Here is a 16507-nt window from a genome sequence, read left to right on the forward strand (position 1 = left end):
GGGAGGAGTACAGAAATCGATATAAAGTGCTCTTTATATCGATATAAAGAGCGTTGTAGTGTGGACGGGTACAGCGTTAAATCAATTTACCGCTGTTTAAATCGATTTAAATGCATAGTGTAGACCAGGCCAATGTCTTGGCTATTTATCTGGAGTCTTTAAGTGAATCCCCTGTAATCTGTTCAACTCTCTGTGCAGAGCCATGTATATTTCATTTGAGAGTGCTGCAGCTTTTCTGGTTAGAGATCATTCCCTGTACTATCCACATTTATTTTAAGTTATCTGACACGTTTCTCTAACAAAGGAGAATAAAAACTTCACTATTAAATACTCCTGCAAGATATATAATTTCATTTTTGATGTGACCATCTTGACTATAATAAAGAACTACCAACAAATACATACACAGTCAAAATTGTCCAATTTCCCAAATCCAAATAAGGAGTATCAAAACTGTTGTGTGTGCATGTGCCAAGTGCCTGCACTTGAAAATATGAATCTTTCTAACCCTACAGATAGTTTTGTTTTCAGTAGTTAATTTAACAAGGAGCTTCTTGTATTACATTATTTACCCTGGAAATGGAGCAGTAGATGCAAGATTTGCCAAGTGAACATAGACCAATCAAATGGAAAAAGCCCTGTTACTTTAAAGTTTCCAAGAGGCTACTAATGTGAAATAAAATGCAAAAGTAGAGCAATATATTCAAAAGTATCTCTCTCATGTTTAATTTCAATAAATAGATCCCGGATCACCAAGAAGTCAGAGGCTGATTTTAAGAAATTTTTAGGTTTTCTAATTTTACTTCTCAATAAATAATAATTTTGTCCCAAAAGATGAGTATAACTTTACCTTGTTTATTTTTTCCCTCAAAGGACCAACATAGCTTCAGGTCACCTTAAAATATTTATTTGCCAATAGTTACCACATTCTCTGAGATACTACAGTTTTTTCCCTACACTTAAAATATGAAATAATGTAATAAATATGCAGCATCTGGTGGTAAATGTTTACATTTCAATGGCATCCAGTATATTAAAATGTTACTTTTAATTTAGCCTCACCTTTTACAATTTTATTTTGATTGACAGAGCCTCATCTCATAGCAATCAAGGCATGGATTGAAAGAAGCCTGGGCATAAGAAGTCAGTACTCTGTCTCCACTGCCCTCCCCCTCAAAAAAAAAAAAAAAAAAAAAAGTTGAGAGAGGCAAAATAGATTTAGTTCTGAAACTTTCCTCAAAGTATGTAGCAACGGTCATTTAATTACCTAAATTTGCTACAAGTTACCATTTCCTTAAGTCTAGTACATTCAGTTATTACGATAAGAATTCCTGTGCAAATATCAACAGTTTTTGATACTGCCAATAAAACCAAGAGAAATTTTTACATCCACAAAAGAGAAGCATCAGATCAAAAATCTGTGTACATGTCAAACTTTTATTTCAAAAAGACTTAAAATGTGGGAAAAATTGTCATATGAATGTTTTGCATTGCTGCCCATCACACAATATAATGAAATTCAAAAACATTTTCCCCAATATGATATATCATATAATGTGTTCGTCAAACTTTATAAAAGTTTTTAAAACTAATCTCTTGTTTGTTCTTCCTTTACTGGGGTAGCGTTTCTCTCTTAGGTTTGTATTTATACAGCTCCTTGGTTTTGGCATTTGGGTATAACCACTATTTGAATATTAAACAATAGCTTTTCCAGTTCACTTCCTTAACTTTATTTTCTTCTCTTTTGTATCTTGCTGTATTTCCAACTTAGTGGATTCCCTGGACTGTGTGATACTCTTTTTTGGGCCATAAGAACGCTAAACAGGATACAATTTTATTTTGTTGCTGCTCTTGTTGGTTAATTTGTTTGGGTCCGATGGGAGTGTCATTCTTGCTAAGGTAGAAAGACTTTCAAAGGCTTTGGAGCATTTTTTATAAGGTAGCAGACAAGATTTGCCTAATCTTTTCTGGAAATTCATTCTATGGGGAAATATCCTGATCAAGAATGCTTTGTCTCCCGCTCTTACGCATTTCATCCTGGGTTTTGTGATCTGCATTGATTCAAAAGAGACAACAATAATCTTTTGAAAAAGCACTGTGCAGGTTTCCTTTGAGGAGGAGGATTGATAGGTCAGATCTAGAGTGATCACTTTGCGAAGTGTTCGCCCACAGGTGATAGAGTGTTTTTGTCTTTTGTCATTTTTCTGCGTGAGTTAAGAGCATAGTGATTGTCTGGTTTAATCCACATAACTGTTACTGGGGCATTTAGTGCATAGGATGAGGTACACCACGTATTGTGATGGGCATGTGTAGGATCCATGGGTCTTGAAAGGTGTGTTGATCATTGTAGGAGTGGAGCTATGTCTGCAGGTTTTGTATCTACTGTTCTGGCAGGGTCTGGTGCAGCTTTGAGCTGATATGTCTTGGTCTGTGGGGGGCTTGTGTCTGATGATGAATTTGCAGAGGTTGGGAGGTTGTCTGAAAGCCAGAGGTGGGGGTTTAGGAAAGACTTCTCTCTCAGACTTGAAGAGGAGCTCTGTGTGACTCAAAAGCTAGTCTTTCTCACCAACAGAAGTTGGTCCAATAAAAGATATTACCTCACTCCAGTGGCGGATTAACAAATTTGCCGCCCCTAGGCCCTCAAAAAAATTGCTTCCCCCCGCCCCCAGCTCACCTCCGCTCCCCAGCAGCGAGCCTGGGAGGGAGAGGGGAGATGTGGCGCGCTCGGGGGGATGGTGGAGGTGGAGTGATGGTGAGCTGGGGCAGCGAGCAGTTCCCTGCTATCCCCCGAGCGCACTGCTACTTACTTCTCCCTCCCTCCCTCCCAGCGCTTTCACATGGCAAGGGAGGGAGGCGGGAGAAGGGGAGTTGTGGCACTCGGGAGATGGCAGCAGTGGAGCGGAGGTGACCTGGGGCGGAGAGCAGTTCCCGGCCCCCCGAGTTACTCCTCGCACACGTGGGCCCTGCTCACCTCTGCTCTGCCTCCTCTGAGTGTGCCGCTACTCACTTCTCCCTCCCTCCCAGCACTTTTGCGCAGCAAGCCTGGGAGGGAGATGGAAGGAGGGAAATGCGGCGTGCTTGGGGGAGGAGGCAGGCCAGGGATTTGGGGAAGGGGCGGAGTTGGAGAGGGGGTGAGAGTAAATTTGCCGCATCTGCAAATTTGCCACTCTAGGCTTAGGTCTTGTTGGCCTAGGCGATAATAAGCTGCTGCCTCACTCACTTTGTCTTTCTAATACCCTGGGACCAACATGGCTACAACTACTCTTCAGTAAGGGTCAGGGACTGGGAAACAGCCACAGGGCCTTCCAAGGGAAACCCTTGGCTGCTCAGTTCCCAGAAAGCAACTGGGAAAGAAGAAAAAGCCAGAATGAGACCTTCCTTGGGTGCTACTGAGGCAGCTGCCCCTCTGACTGACTAGCTGCAAGCCAGCTGACCCTTTCATATGGCTATAAAAGCTGGTCAGGGGGAGACAGATGAAAGGAAAGGTGTTCCTATCACTTCTGAGTATGGCTACGTTTTAGTCATGGGTATTTTTAGTAAAAATCATGGACAAGTCATGGGCAGTAAACAAAAATTCACAGCCCATGACCATGACAGGTGCTGGGGGGGGGGGAGGGAGAGGCAGCAGCGCACAGCCCAGGACCCCCGATGGTGCTGGGGAAGGGTTGGCGGTGCTGGCGGCCTCCCTACCTGGCTCCGAGCCTTCTTGGAAGCAACGACATCCCCCTCCCTCAGCTCTTAGAGACGTGGCCAGGCAGCTCTGTGCACTACCTCTGCCCCAAGTGCCAGCACCTTGGCCAATGGGAGCTGCGGGGGCAGTGCCTGCAGGCGAAGGCACCGCCGCCTAGGAGCCGAAGGATGTCACCATTTCTGAGGAGCCCCCCCGAGGTAAGCGCCGCCCAAAGCCCTCACCCCCTCCTGTATTCCAAGACTGCACCAGCAGAGGTTGGTGCAGCTGGGCCAGGGGCTGCCTGGGCTCAGGAAGCCTCTGAGCCAGCCGCACAGTCGCTACAGAAGTCACAGAGGTCCCAGGAAGTCACAGAATCCATGACTTCTGTGACCTCCATGATAAACTTGCAGCCTTACTTATGAGATGATAAACTGATAAGAGCATTAGAATTTATTATCTATGAAAGAACCCTTCCTTGACAATATTCACAAATATTTGCTGACTGTGTTACTAGTATACTAAAACATTTTATTCATGGACAAAACGGATTGTCTTTAGAACTCTTAGAAAATAATCTGCATGAGGGCTATATACCCAATTTGAGGATGGCAACTGCCTGGGCTTGAAAACATTCTTGCTTACCTCTCTTCTGAGTCACTAACAGAATGGAGAGAGACTATGAGGTGACAATATTAGAGGCCATAATTTAGTGGTCACCTTGAAATCAAGCTCAGAAGGTAGAACTTTCCTGTACTGACAGCATATTTAAATTTCTACTTAATTTCCTATGTATTGTCTTACAACACTTTTGTTCAGCGCTTCTCAACCTGCTTCACAGACAGCTGACTGTTCACATGTTACTTGCACCTCATTTTCACCTGCTAAACTCCATTAAAAGACAGCTTAAAATACATTAAATACTTTTACATGTAAGCAACTGCTATAGCTGCCACAGAGAGGGCTATGTAATTGCAAATGGGAGGGAGGCAGTCCATGTGATTCTCTATTAAGAGATCTCACTATGAAAAGTTTGAAAAGACCCTGGATATAGTCCATTCTTAATCTTTTTGAGACACTTTATGAAAGCAATGATGTTCAAGTGTCTTCATGGACACCTGAATGTGGGGCTACATAAGTAACTGAAGAGAGCCCTGCATATCTTTCCATATGGATTGTGTCTTTGGCAAAGGAAGCTGACTGGGCTCTCCAGATCAGACCAGCAGAACTTTCACAAGACAGTTTTGAAAAGATCCTGCGTTTCCCCTGAATATTTCAGAGTATGGAATATCTAACTAGTCTCATGGATAGAAGTAGTTGTTCAGCTCTCTGCAGCAGTGACAAAGAAACTGAGGTGGGTCAAACTTCTTTACACAGATGTAGGTGATGACATCAAGAGTGACAGCACTTCTGTACCCCCCCAGTGGACACTTTTTCTATAAGTTCTTCAGTTCAATGCCGAGGCACTGAATCCCATTAGTGGGAATGCACAGAGGCCTTGAAAAATAACTGCCAAATCCATTCAGAAGTTAGTGCCCTTGGGAGCCTTAGTGGTTCCCAAACACTTTGGACCATTCATGGCCTACAGCAGGGGTGGGCAAATGATGGCACGGGGCTGCACCCGGCCCTTCAAACATTTTAATCTGGCCGTCAAGCTCCCACCGGGGAGCAGGATCTGGGGCTTGCCTCGCTCTGGCGCTCCAGCCGAGGAGCAGGGTTGTGGGCTTGCCATGGCTCCATGTGGCTCCCAGAAGCAGTCGCATGTCACCCCTCTGGCTCCAACGTGTAGGGGCATCCAGGGGGCTCTGCATGCTGCTCCCACCCCAAACACCGCCCCCGCAGCTCCCATTGGCTGGGAACCGCAGACAGAAGTTCATTAGAACCTAAACCAAAAAACTTCTGTATCAGTAGCAACAAATTCAACTGTACCCAGAAAAGATTAAGAAACCAGTGTATTCTTTAGAGTACTGATGTAATATGCTCCCTTCTGTAACACTTTTAAAGCAAGAGACAGATTTTTGCTTCAGCACGTTCACTTCTGAAAAACTAGTGGGTTGAGGACAAGCAATATATCAGGTCTGTGTCATACTCATTTTAATTTTCCTACTATGTCATATTAGTCTTAATTTTCAAAAATGAAATCCAAAATTGTATTTTCAGCTTTTTCTTACTATACTCCTCATGTAAATATCATTGCCTGCATGTATGTCATACTAAGAAAAAAAAGATTTTCCTCTGTACACATCTCAAGGCACAACAGTTCTCAATTAAAAATGAGTGAATTTACACCTTGCTCTACTTTCTTGCTGAAGAGAGTTTTTCCACTAAATATTTCTGTTTTTAATACCATACAACACATTGACAGCTTATGAACTTAAATCAATCTTTTCTCAAATTTGGTATTCTATCTTGAAGCTCTAACTTTAATATCCAGAATATTTAGATCCAATTTCTCTTTTTTGAAAACTTTCAGAACTATGTGATTTTAAAAACAGGAGAATGGGAGCTTCACATGGTCCAGTACCTTAGTTCAGCTTGTTCAGATTACAAGGTTCTTAGCTATGCTTGACCTCAAGCTGACCAAGTTTATATGCCAAAAAAAGTACTAATGAAGCTTGACAAAGTAAACAAACAAATAGCCAAAAGCTGTGTATATGCCCATAAAATAATACAACCAAACTGACTCCTGAAACTATTTAAATTACAATGGTAAGCTATTTTCAATATTTCAGGATCTTTCATGGTTAAAACAGATTAAAACGAAACATCTTTATAAACACAATAAGCATTTACTTAGATATGAATCTGGCCAGACCCAATATGGGGGAAAAAAAAAAAAAAATCCGCGCAGCAGCCAGGGATAATGGGGGAAAAATGTCAGTAACTGGTAATTCTGCCTTCTTTATTAGCATACAACTGTGAAAACTCGTCTTATACAGGAGATTATTAAATTGTTTTTAATGTACTGAATGCTTGCAAGCAACCTGTTAAAATACAAAATTAGTGGGTAAATTCTTTTAGAATTTCATCAAAAAAAATCTATGTATTATTTTGTATGTCAGGTCTGATTTTGTAAATATTCTTGCAACTATGATTTATCAACAATGTTACTTGAGCACCTATACAAAGTTATGCACTGAGTTAAAAATCAGTAGTATAGTCAAGGGTATATGCAGGTAAACAGAGTTTACCCACTTCTCATTTGGGGCATATTGCATTCAGGTTAGGTAAGTTTACCCACTTCTTTTTTTAAATCATTACATTCAGCAGCTAAAATGATGAGTGACCTGAAAAGCATCTTGTCCCTAACTTCAATGCTCTATGCTTTAAAAATTTGGCTCTCAGTGTTACCAAGCAGCCACAAGGCCATGTCTACACTTAATGGGATCGATGCAGCAGGACTTCGCGGGCCTAGTGAAGACCCACTAAATCAACCGCAGAGAGCTCTCCAGTTGATTCCAATACTCCACCAGAACAAGAAGAGTAAGATAAGTCGATGGGATGAAGTGTGGTGTAGACACCACAGTAAAATCAATCTAAACTACATTGACTACTGTAACTTAGGTTGACTTATCTCTGTAGTGTTGATGTGAAGGCCTCTATTTTTACTTAATTTAGGACAAGTGAAAAAAATGCATTATGGTCCTGATCCAAAGCCAATGGAAAGATTCATTGACTTCTGTGAGCTATGATTCAGGCTCCATATCCTGGGAAGCTCTCTTGACTAATGTAGCAGATGATAACTAAAAAGTATCTAAACCACATCACAGCAACACAGTATTATACTATGCCACACATTTTCTGTATCAATGTTTCCCAGAGTCCTTGGTTATAACTCATTGGACACCTGAATTAGACAAGTAATTTACTTAAAATTTTCTAGGATCTACAGCAGGGGTCGGCAACCTTTCAGAAGTGGTGTGCTGAGTCTTCATTTATTCACTCTAATTTAAGGTTTCATGTGCCAGTAATACATTTTAACCTTTTAAGAAGGTCTCTTTCTAGAAGTCTATAATATATAACTAAACTATTGTTGCATGGAAAGTAAATAAGGTTGCAAAATGTTTAAAAGTTTCATTTAAAATTAAATTAAAATGCAGAGCCCTCTGACCGGTGGCCAGGACCTGGGTAGTGTGGTGCCACTGAAAATCAGCTCACGTGCTGCCTTCGGCACATGTGCCATAGGTTGTCTACCCCTGATCTACAGCTTCCATTTTTGCATTATCAAGTTCCAAACACCAGCCAGACATTAATGAATTAAAAAAACAAAAACAAAAAACCAGAAAATATTAAGACAGAAGAGTTAATAAATTACAACTGTAGACATAAAATCTGCTTTTCAACAATATCTCATGTTTTTCTATAGATGTCCCGCCACTTTTACTATAAATTCCAAAGCCACAAAAACTTGACACGGAGTCAAGAAAACAAGGCAACCTACTATCTATACCAGTGGTATCCAACCTTCTGAACCTGAGGGCTGAACATAAAAGACTGACAATTAGAACTGGATACAGTTTTTCAGGCAAAATCGTTTGGTTTTTTTTTACACTGAAAAACTTGGGACTATGGTTGACAGAAACATTTAGCAAATTTGTGTAGATTTTGGTGAACTGTTTGAGCCCAAATGGGAAAAAAAAATCAAATGTTAAACCAAACCTATTACGACATCATCAAAATGAAATTATCAGAGAGGAGGGATACTACAGTTCCAGACACTGTTCCAGAGTAAGGATTCAAACCTGGGTCTCCTATATCCTAGGGGAGTGCCCTAATAATTGGGCTAAACTGAGTATAGGGCAGGGGGCATCATCACTTCCTCCGACGGTTCTGTGAATCTAGCTTTTCATTTCCTTAGCTTTTATTAAAAATATTGTAAATGAAATTGTTTTGATTCACTGAAATTCAGACACATTTTGAATTTGGTTTGAACCAACCAACTCCACTCCCTGGCCCCCTCCAATTGATGGTGAACCAAAAAAAAATCAGTTATTTATACAGCTCTATCCATAACTAATACAGCAGATTGTTGACCCTGTTCGTCTTGGAACACTTGGGAGTGGGAAGCACACACAAGTCCCATGCTGGGGATTCGCCTGGAGTATGAGCCAGCAGTGGGTATGTCAGGCTTAAGAGGAGGAGTATCTGGAGAGGGTTGCACTCTGGCTACTCCAGCTGACATATGCTCCCGAGGGAACCCTCACCAGCTAGCAGAGGTTAGAATAGTCTCCAGGCTTTAGAGGGGCAAAGAATCAGCTAACCACAACTGGTTGTTGGTTCTCAGCTCTTCCTCCCTTTCTCATCCCCTGGGCGGTTGTGTGGGGGAAGTGAGGCTAGGCATTCCTTAGGTGCATGCAGAGCCTTATTCAAACTAAGCAAACTAATAAACCATGGATAAATTTAATGAAATTTTAATGTGCGTGTAGTTTCTGATACATACTATGGCAGTAGTTTTAAGGATTTTCTATACAGTGAACCACACCTAAATAGATAAGAGACTGTCTCTCTTGGAACAAATCCACCCTCCTCAGATTTCTACAGAGCACCCTTACCTCCCAGCCCCCATTATTGATCATATAACACTCTTGTGGCAACAACAAGAATTAGTTCTATGGAAAAGTAGCTTAAGAGAAATATTAAATTATCACCTCTCTTTTCATGTGATTTGGCAGCTGCAAACAAAGATGATCATGAGCAAAGTCTGACGAAACAGATCTCCATGGATCAGTGTAAGAACTGCTGCAATTATGGTAGGAAATGCATTTTCTATGGTTGCCTCATTATATATTGTTTATTTTTCTTTTTCTATTCATAAATACTTATTATTACATGTATAGCCAAATATGAAAGTCCTAAAGAAAGTGGCCAAAGTGCTACCTCTAATTTCCCACAGTTTATACACAAAGACTAGCGGATAAACTATTTCCCTTACGCATCATAGGTACTGAGTTCAAATTGTGGTGGAGGTTGTATTTTTTAGTAAAACCTCCACAGTTTTCTTCTCCATTACTGTTAAGATTGTACACAGTTTTCCTCCTCTCACTAACCCCAGCCCCCCCGCCCCCCGAAAGTTACCTCCCTGTATTAGTAACAGTTGTTCTTTGAGATATGGGTGCAGATGTGTATTCAGCTCAGATGTGCATGTGTCCAGAATAGCAAAGCCAGAGAACTTTGCTTAGCAGTACCCACTGCAGTAGTGCTTGCGCCCTCAGACCTCTTGTACCCCCACCCAGGGCTGTTTGAGGCATAGCTGCCTTAACCTCTCTCAAGTTCCTTTGCATTGAAATCCAAGACTGAGGATGCCAATGCAGAGGGTTGTGGAATACATGTCTGCATCCATGTCTCAAAAACAATGACAGTATAGGTAGGGTAACTGTTTTTACTTCCAGTGGTTGCAGATGTGTATTCCACTCAGGTGAGACACAAGCAGTAATGGATGGAAATGGGCTCTTAGAATCTGCTTCAATAACAATTGCAGAATTTCTTTTCCAAAGTTTGCATCTGATCTAGACAGTCATAATAGCATAATGTTTGGTAAAAGTCTGTATGAAAGACCAGGGAGCATCCCTGCACATGTCCAATACAGAAACATCACTAAGGCTACGGCAACACTATGAGGCTTTTAGCGCCACAGCTGTGCTTCTATAGCCGTGCTGCTAAAAGGCATGCAGTGCAGCTGCTGTTTGTTGGCAGGACAGAGCTCTCAGACAAAAAACTTCCACCTCTAACGAATGGCACTGGCTTAGTCGACTCTTCTGCCGACAAAGTTCTGTAAAATGTTTGTCATTCAGGTGTGTGGTTTTTTAATATCCCTGAACGACAAAAGTTTTGCTGACAAAGTGCCAGTGTAGACAAACCCTGAGAAATGCAACCAAAATCGCATGGCCCCTGGTTAAATGAGCTACTAGTTTTTGGGAACTGTGGTCTGAGCTACCCCATATGCTATTACAGTGCAGGAAGGATTCTATCAGGAATTGTGTGGAAATCACCAGATCCTTCATCTGATCTGCATAAGATACAAAAAGTTGAGGTGGTAAGTCCTTTACAGACAGAATGCCAATGATTGTCTCACATCCAAGGAATAAATATGCTGTTCATCTGCATTTGAGTGAGGCTTAGGAAAAAATACAGGTAGGGATATTGTTTGGTTAAGGTGAAATTGTGACATCATTACTTTTGAAAAACTGAGTACATGGAGACTCCACCATTAAGGACCACAGCTCACTAAATCTCCTTGTGGAAGTTCTAGCAACAAGAAAAGCTGTCTTTTGGCAAAGACGAAACAGACAGCAAATGATTAGGGACTCAAATGGAGGACTCATGAGGGGAGCCAGCACAGTATTGGAGGAGTCAATTCTTTTACAAGAAAAAAGAAGTGGACAACACATTATAGAAATTTAACCATCATGGAATTGGAAAATACCAACTTCTGTCAGACTGGAGGATGAAATGCTGAGATTATTGCTAAGTGGACCCTCAAATCACTGAGTGACAGACTTGAGGACTTAAGATGTAACAGGTAATCCAAAATGTCTTGAATACACGGTAGCATCAGCCAAATTCCCCAAGCTAAAGACCAAATGAAAACACACTTCCACTTAGCCAAATCGGAAGACCTAATAGGTTTTTTACCATTAAATAGGACTCGCCGCTGCACTGCTTGCAAACATTGTTCCTCCTCCTCATGCAGCATCCATGCCATTAGGTGCAGACGGCCCAGTGCTGGATGGTGTATCAGATTATGATGTTGTGTCAGCAGGTCAGGAATGAAGGGAGGAGATTCCTGAGAGATTGAACAGACAGACTGTTAAGGTTGGAGAACCAACACTGTCTCAGCCAAGCTGGTGCAATGAGTATCAGGTTGGCATGTTCCAGCTTCAGTTTGAGAATGAGTGGTATCAGGGGGAAGGCATACATTAGGGTCAATTCTCAATTCAAATGGAAGGCATCAATGAATGACCCTGTACTGAGATCCACTCGAGAGCAAAACTGACTGAATTTCTTTTTTGTCTTTTGCTGTAAACAGGTCAACTGTCGGAATGCCTCATTCTTTGAAAAGGGACCTTGGCACACTGCTTTTCAGGAACCATTCATGACTCTGGGAGAAACTCCTGCTGAGGTAATCGGACAACCATTTCTGAGCAACTAGTAGGCATGCAGTTGTGGGAACAATATCTTCCTTGATGCAAAAGTGACAAAACTTTATCGCTTCCTTGTAGAGCTGGTTGGAGTGTGCTTCTCCCTGCCTATTGACATAATACACTGCGGTGATACTGTTGGTAAGTAATGTGAACCGCTATGCCCTCAATCTAAGCCCGAAAGGCCTGGCACGCTTTGTCAACCACTTGAAGCTCCAGGATGCTGATATGTAGGGAAACTTCTTGTTTTGTCCACAAGGCCTGAATTTTCAATTTCTCTAGACTTGCCTCCCAACTTATTGTGGAGGTATTAGTAAATATAGTGCTTGTCAGGAAAGGAAGGGAACACCCTCTCATACGTGTTCTGTTCTGCTCATCACTGTAGGGACTCCAGAATCATCAGTGGCACTTGGATGTGCTTGTTCAGTGAATGACAACTCAGACGACAGAGCAACTTCAACCATGATTGAAGAGGATGAAGGCACAATCTCACATGCTGGACTATATAAAAGTGTTAACAGGCCATATGGCTTACTAAACTCAGATGTACATGGACTGTAGCTGAAGTGTGAGATCGGAGGGACAGACACAGGCAATCTGTTTGGTAATGCTCTTGTGGGAGAAAGATCCTTAAACTCAAAGAGTCTAGTAGGGCCCAATGAAATTTATTTTGTGCATTGGAATTACTGCTGACTTTGTCTTGTTCAAAATCAACCCTAGCGGATCAAAGAGATCCAACATGAACTGGACATGACAGAGGACTTGTTCCTCACTAGCCAATCTTCTATGTATGGCAAGATGTAAATTTTCATCCTCCTGAGACAGGCTGCCATTACTGTCATGCATTTGGTAAATACATGTGTGGCTGATAAGAGGGCAAAGGGGAATATTGTATAATGGTAATGTTGGCCTGCTACTACAAATCTCAGTAGCTTCCTGTGGCTTGGGAAAACTGCCCCATGAAAGTAGGTATAGTGAAGATCAAAGGCTGCAAACAGTCATGATGATCTAATGCGAGGAGAACTGTAGCTAAGGTTACCATGCAGAATCTCATATATTTGTTGAGTCCAGAATAGATCTCATACTGGACTTAGGGATCAAAAAAGGTAACAGAGTAGAATCCCCTTCCTCAATGCTGAAGGGGAAGTTCCTCTATGGCTCCAGAAGTGCAGTCTGGATCAGCTGTAGAAGCAGTGACTTGTGAGATGGGTCATTAAAAGAGATCAGATAGGGAGGATAGATGGGAAATGGATAACATAACCACCAATCCCACAGTGTTTAGGACACATTTGTATGTAGTTATTGTTTCCCAAGCACTGCAGAAGTGGGACAGTGTCTCCAAATGGAGAGGAACTGGTGTCGAAATTGACAACTGGTAAGCTGCCCCTGATATGAGCATAAAATTGATTGCTTATTTAAAGCTGACGGAGGATGGGCAGGACAGTTGAAATTAGAACCAGAAGACCTTCTTCTCTGTGACTTATGGTTCTTTCTGTAGAAGTCCTGCTATCTAGCAGCATAAGCTCACTGCCTGTAATACCAGTGGAAATACCACTTGGTATTGTTGCTGCTGCTGCCGCCTTCCATAATGCCATCTCTTATCATGGATATAAACCCCCAATGAACATAAAGTAAGTTGAGAGTCCTTAAAAGACTGTAGCGTCTCATCCATCTTTTCTGAAAACAAAAAAATAACCATCAAAATGTAGGTCCCTGCTGGACCTTGGGCGCTATGCCAGAGTTCTGTAACTATGAAGCTCTTCTCTGTTACATCTGAGGCCATAATCCTGGATGAGAAATCTGCCACATCCAGTGCTGACTGCAATGACATCTTTCCCACTAAACAACCTTCAGCCATGAAAGCCTTAAACTCTTTCTTGGAGGATTCTGGTAATTTTATCATATTCAAACAGTGCCTGCTGATTAGCAATGAGCATTTGTAAAAACGAAGTTGAATATATTTTTCTTCCCATCAAATCCAACCATTTAGAGACTTTTCCTTTAAGCATTCTCTTAAATATCCTGTCACAATCTCTCATTTGCAGCTGTTACAAGAGAGTGAGGGGTGGATGTGAGTAGAAGTGCCTGAAATCCTGCATTAGGAACATAATACTGCTTATCAGTATGCTTTGTTGTAGGCAGTAAAAAAGTGAGAGCAAACCACAAAGTCTTTGCAGGTTCCAAAAGCACTTTATTCAAAGGTAAAGCTATCCTCTCTGGAGCTGACAACTGGAGAATGTCTACCAACCTATGGGTATTGTCCTGAACAAATTCTGCCTGAATGCTGTACCAATTCACCTTAGGAAATTTTAATATGACTGAAAGTCATCAGGCACATGAGAAGAGGAATCTGGTATAGCCGATTCATCCAGTGAAGATGAGGAAGGAGGAAACATGGCCAGTGGGATCTGCTGAGATTCTGCTTGCTCCTGCAATAAATGTCTCAGACTGAACCACCTCCATATGCATTTCCACTGTAGGTGGGCCAGGAGAGTTCAGTGACCACAATAAGCCAAGGACTGAGACCGTAAAGATTGAGGGAATCCCAATGGTTCCATGAATGCCACAGAAGAAAGGGATACGGCATTGATGGCTAGTAGAAACTGGGCCAAGAACCACTCTCTCTACTGAGAGAACATATTGATCCTGGTACTGATGTGCTTCCCTGAGGTATCAAAGACTTTTGAGCTCAGTGCCTGGACAGAGAAGTGGAAAATGATTGTGAACTTGAATGCAAGGAACCTTCCAAATAGTCCAAAGGGAAAAGAGGAGCCATCTCTGGTGGAGCCATCATATGCTCTGACTCATCTGAAGCCCAGTATGTGGGTTGCGTTGGTGCCTACGCAGGTAGAGAAGCTGGTGCCTTGGGTAGTGGCAGCATCATAGAGGCAGCATTAATACCCATTAGAAGAAGCTGGTACCAAATCTGTAGCTCTGGACAGCATTAGGGCTATAGAAGCTGACACTGTCTCCGGAGAGAAACATTAAATCGGCACGTCTTGGTGCTGATCCAGAAACTTATATTGTCTGTGCAGTCTGGATTTCAAGTGGTGCCAGAGATGATGCCCACAATAGCCCATATTCTAGGGCAATCAAACCAGATGGTCCCAGGACCACAGAAGACACCACCACAGCTGATGACTCCTATATCACAGGTGAGTCCAGCACAGAAAGAGAGAGTAAATCTTTGTCAGCTTGATAAGCCTGTGGAGTCAATATGGTTGGTGCTGAGAGCAACATGGTTGATATCAGACTCAATAGCCGCCCCACAAATGGTACCAGAGTCAATGGTATGGTCATGGAATGATCTCATCTTGGTATCAGCAAGTGGATAGAGAGCCCTGCTCTATTCTGAGTACTCAAGGAAATCCAGTGCCAGTCAACATTCCTCTTAAGAGAGGAAAAATCTCCCCAAGTCTTGGAGTGACTGCGGTCAGTTTTATAAGCCTTCTTTCTTGGAGGAGGAGACAAAAGAACAGTCTTCTCCTTGAAGAGTCAGAGCTTCCCGGCAGCACCAAAGCTCTCTGAGGGGCCAGACAATCTAATCCCAGGGCTAAAGCAGGCCTCATGACTCACTCCATAAGGTGCAGCTTCAGATCTAAGTCTCTAACCACTTTCATCACCTTTTTGAAGGGCAGGCAAATTGAGTACTTCTTAATATGCTCCTCTCCTAGGAACAATAAGCACAAAATATGGGGATTACTGCTGGGGACAGCTACTCCACAAGAGGGGAGGTGCTTGAAACCTGGTGAAGACACTGGATCAGAAAAACCAACTTATGTAACTACTAAACTAAGTAATCTAACGCAAAGGGTACTACTACCGCCACCTATAACTAACTAAGCATATACAAAATACCAAGAAAAATCTTTCTGATGTAACAACCAATGCGTGAGGTATATACCACATGGAAGAAACAGTTAACTACCAGTCTGTAACTGTTGTTCTTCGAGACATGCTGCACCTGTCCTTTCCACTGTAGAGATTTGTGCACCCCATGCTCTGTTGTCGGATGTCTTTTTCCCTAAGCAATACACATCAGGGCAGCTTGAGGGCCCTCTGCTGTAGTGTGCCACTGCATGTTGGTATATGGGGGTGGAGCCGCACCCAAGCCTCTCAGTTGCTTTTTACCAGATAGACATTGATAAGAGTGGGGAAGGAGGGCAGGTCGTGGAATGGACATGTGCAACACATCTTGAAGAACAGTTATGGAAAGATAGATAACCATTTCTTCTTTGAGTGATTGCACATATCCATTCCACTGTAGGTGATTCACAAGCAGATTAACTTGGAGGTGGGCTTGGAGTCTACTTAAGCAGAGACTGGAGAAGAACACATTCAAAAGAGGGTATTGTCCTGAACTGACTGGTTATAGCATAATGAGAAGCAAACGTGTGCACTGATGACCAAGTTGGCGCTCTGCAAATGCCCAGAATAGGTACTTGGAGTTGAAAAGCTGCTGATGCTGCATGCACCCTAGTTGACCGAGTCAACACTCTCGTGGTGAAGTAACACTAGCCAACAGGAAGCACAAATGAATGCATGAAGAAACCCAAGGATGAAATTTTCTGAGTGGAAACCAGATGACCTTTCACTCTGTCTGCTATCACAACACAGAGCTGTGTTGAGGACATAAAGGACTTAGTGCAGTCCAGATAGAAAACTTAAGTTCTTTTCACTTCTAATGAATGGAAGACTTTCC

The 16507-nt window shown here is 42.2% G+C and overlaps 1 protein-coding gene across 5 annotated transcripts in view; it reads right to left on the minus strand.

Moving 5' to 3' along the window:
- The window catches only part of FCHO2 (FCH and mu domain containing endocytic adaptor 2), a 239032-nt gene that overhangs the window by 62453 nt on the left and 160072 nt on the right, over positions 1 to 16507 (minus strand). The window lies entirely within an intron of this gene.

This window comes from Chelonoidis abingdonii, chromosome 6, assembly GCF_003597395.2.
Source record: "Chelonoidis abingdonii isolate Lonesome George chromosome 6, CheloAbing_2.0, whole genome shotgun sequence".
NCBI lineage: Eukaryota > Metazoa > Chordata > Testudines > Testudinidae > Chelonoidis > Chelonoidis abingdonii.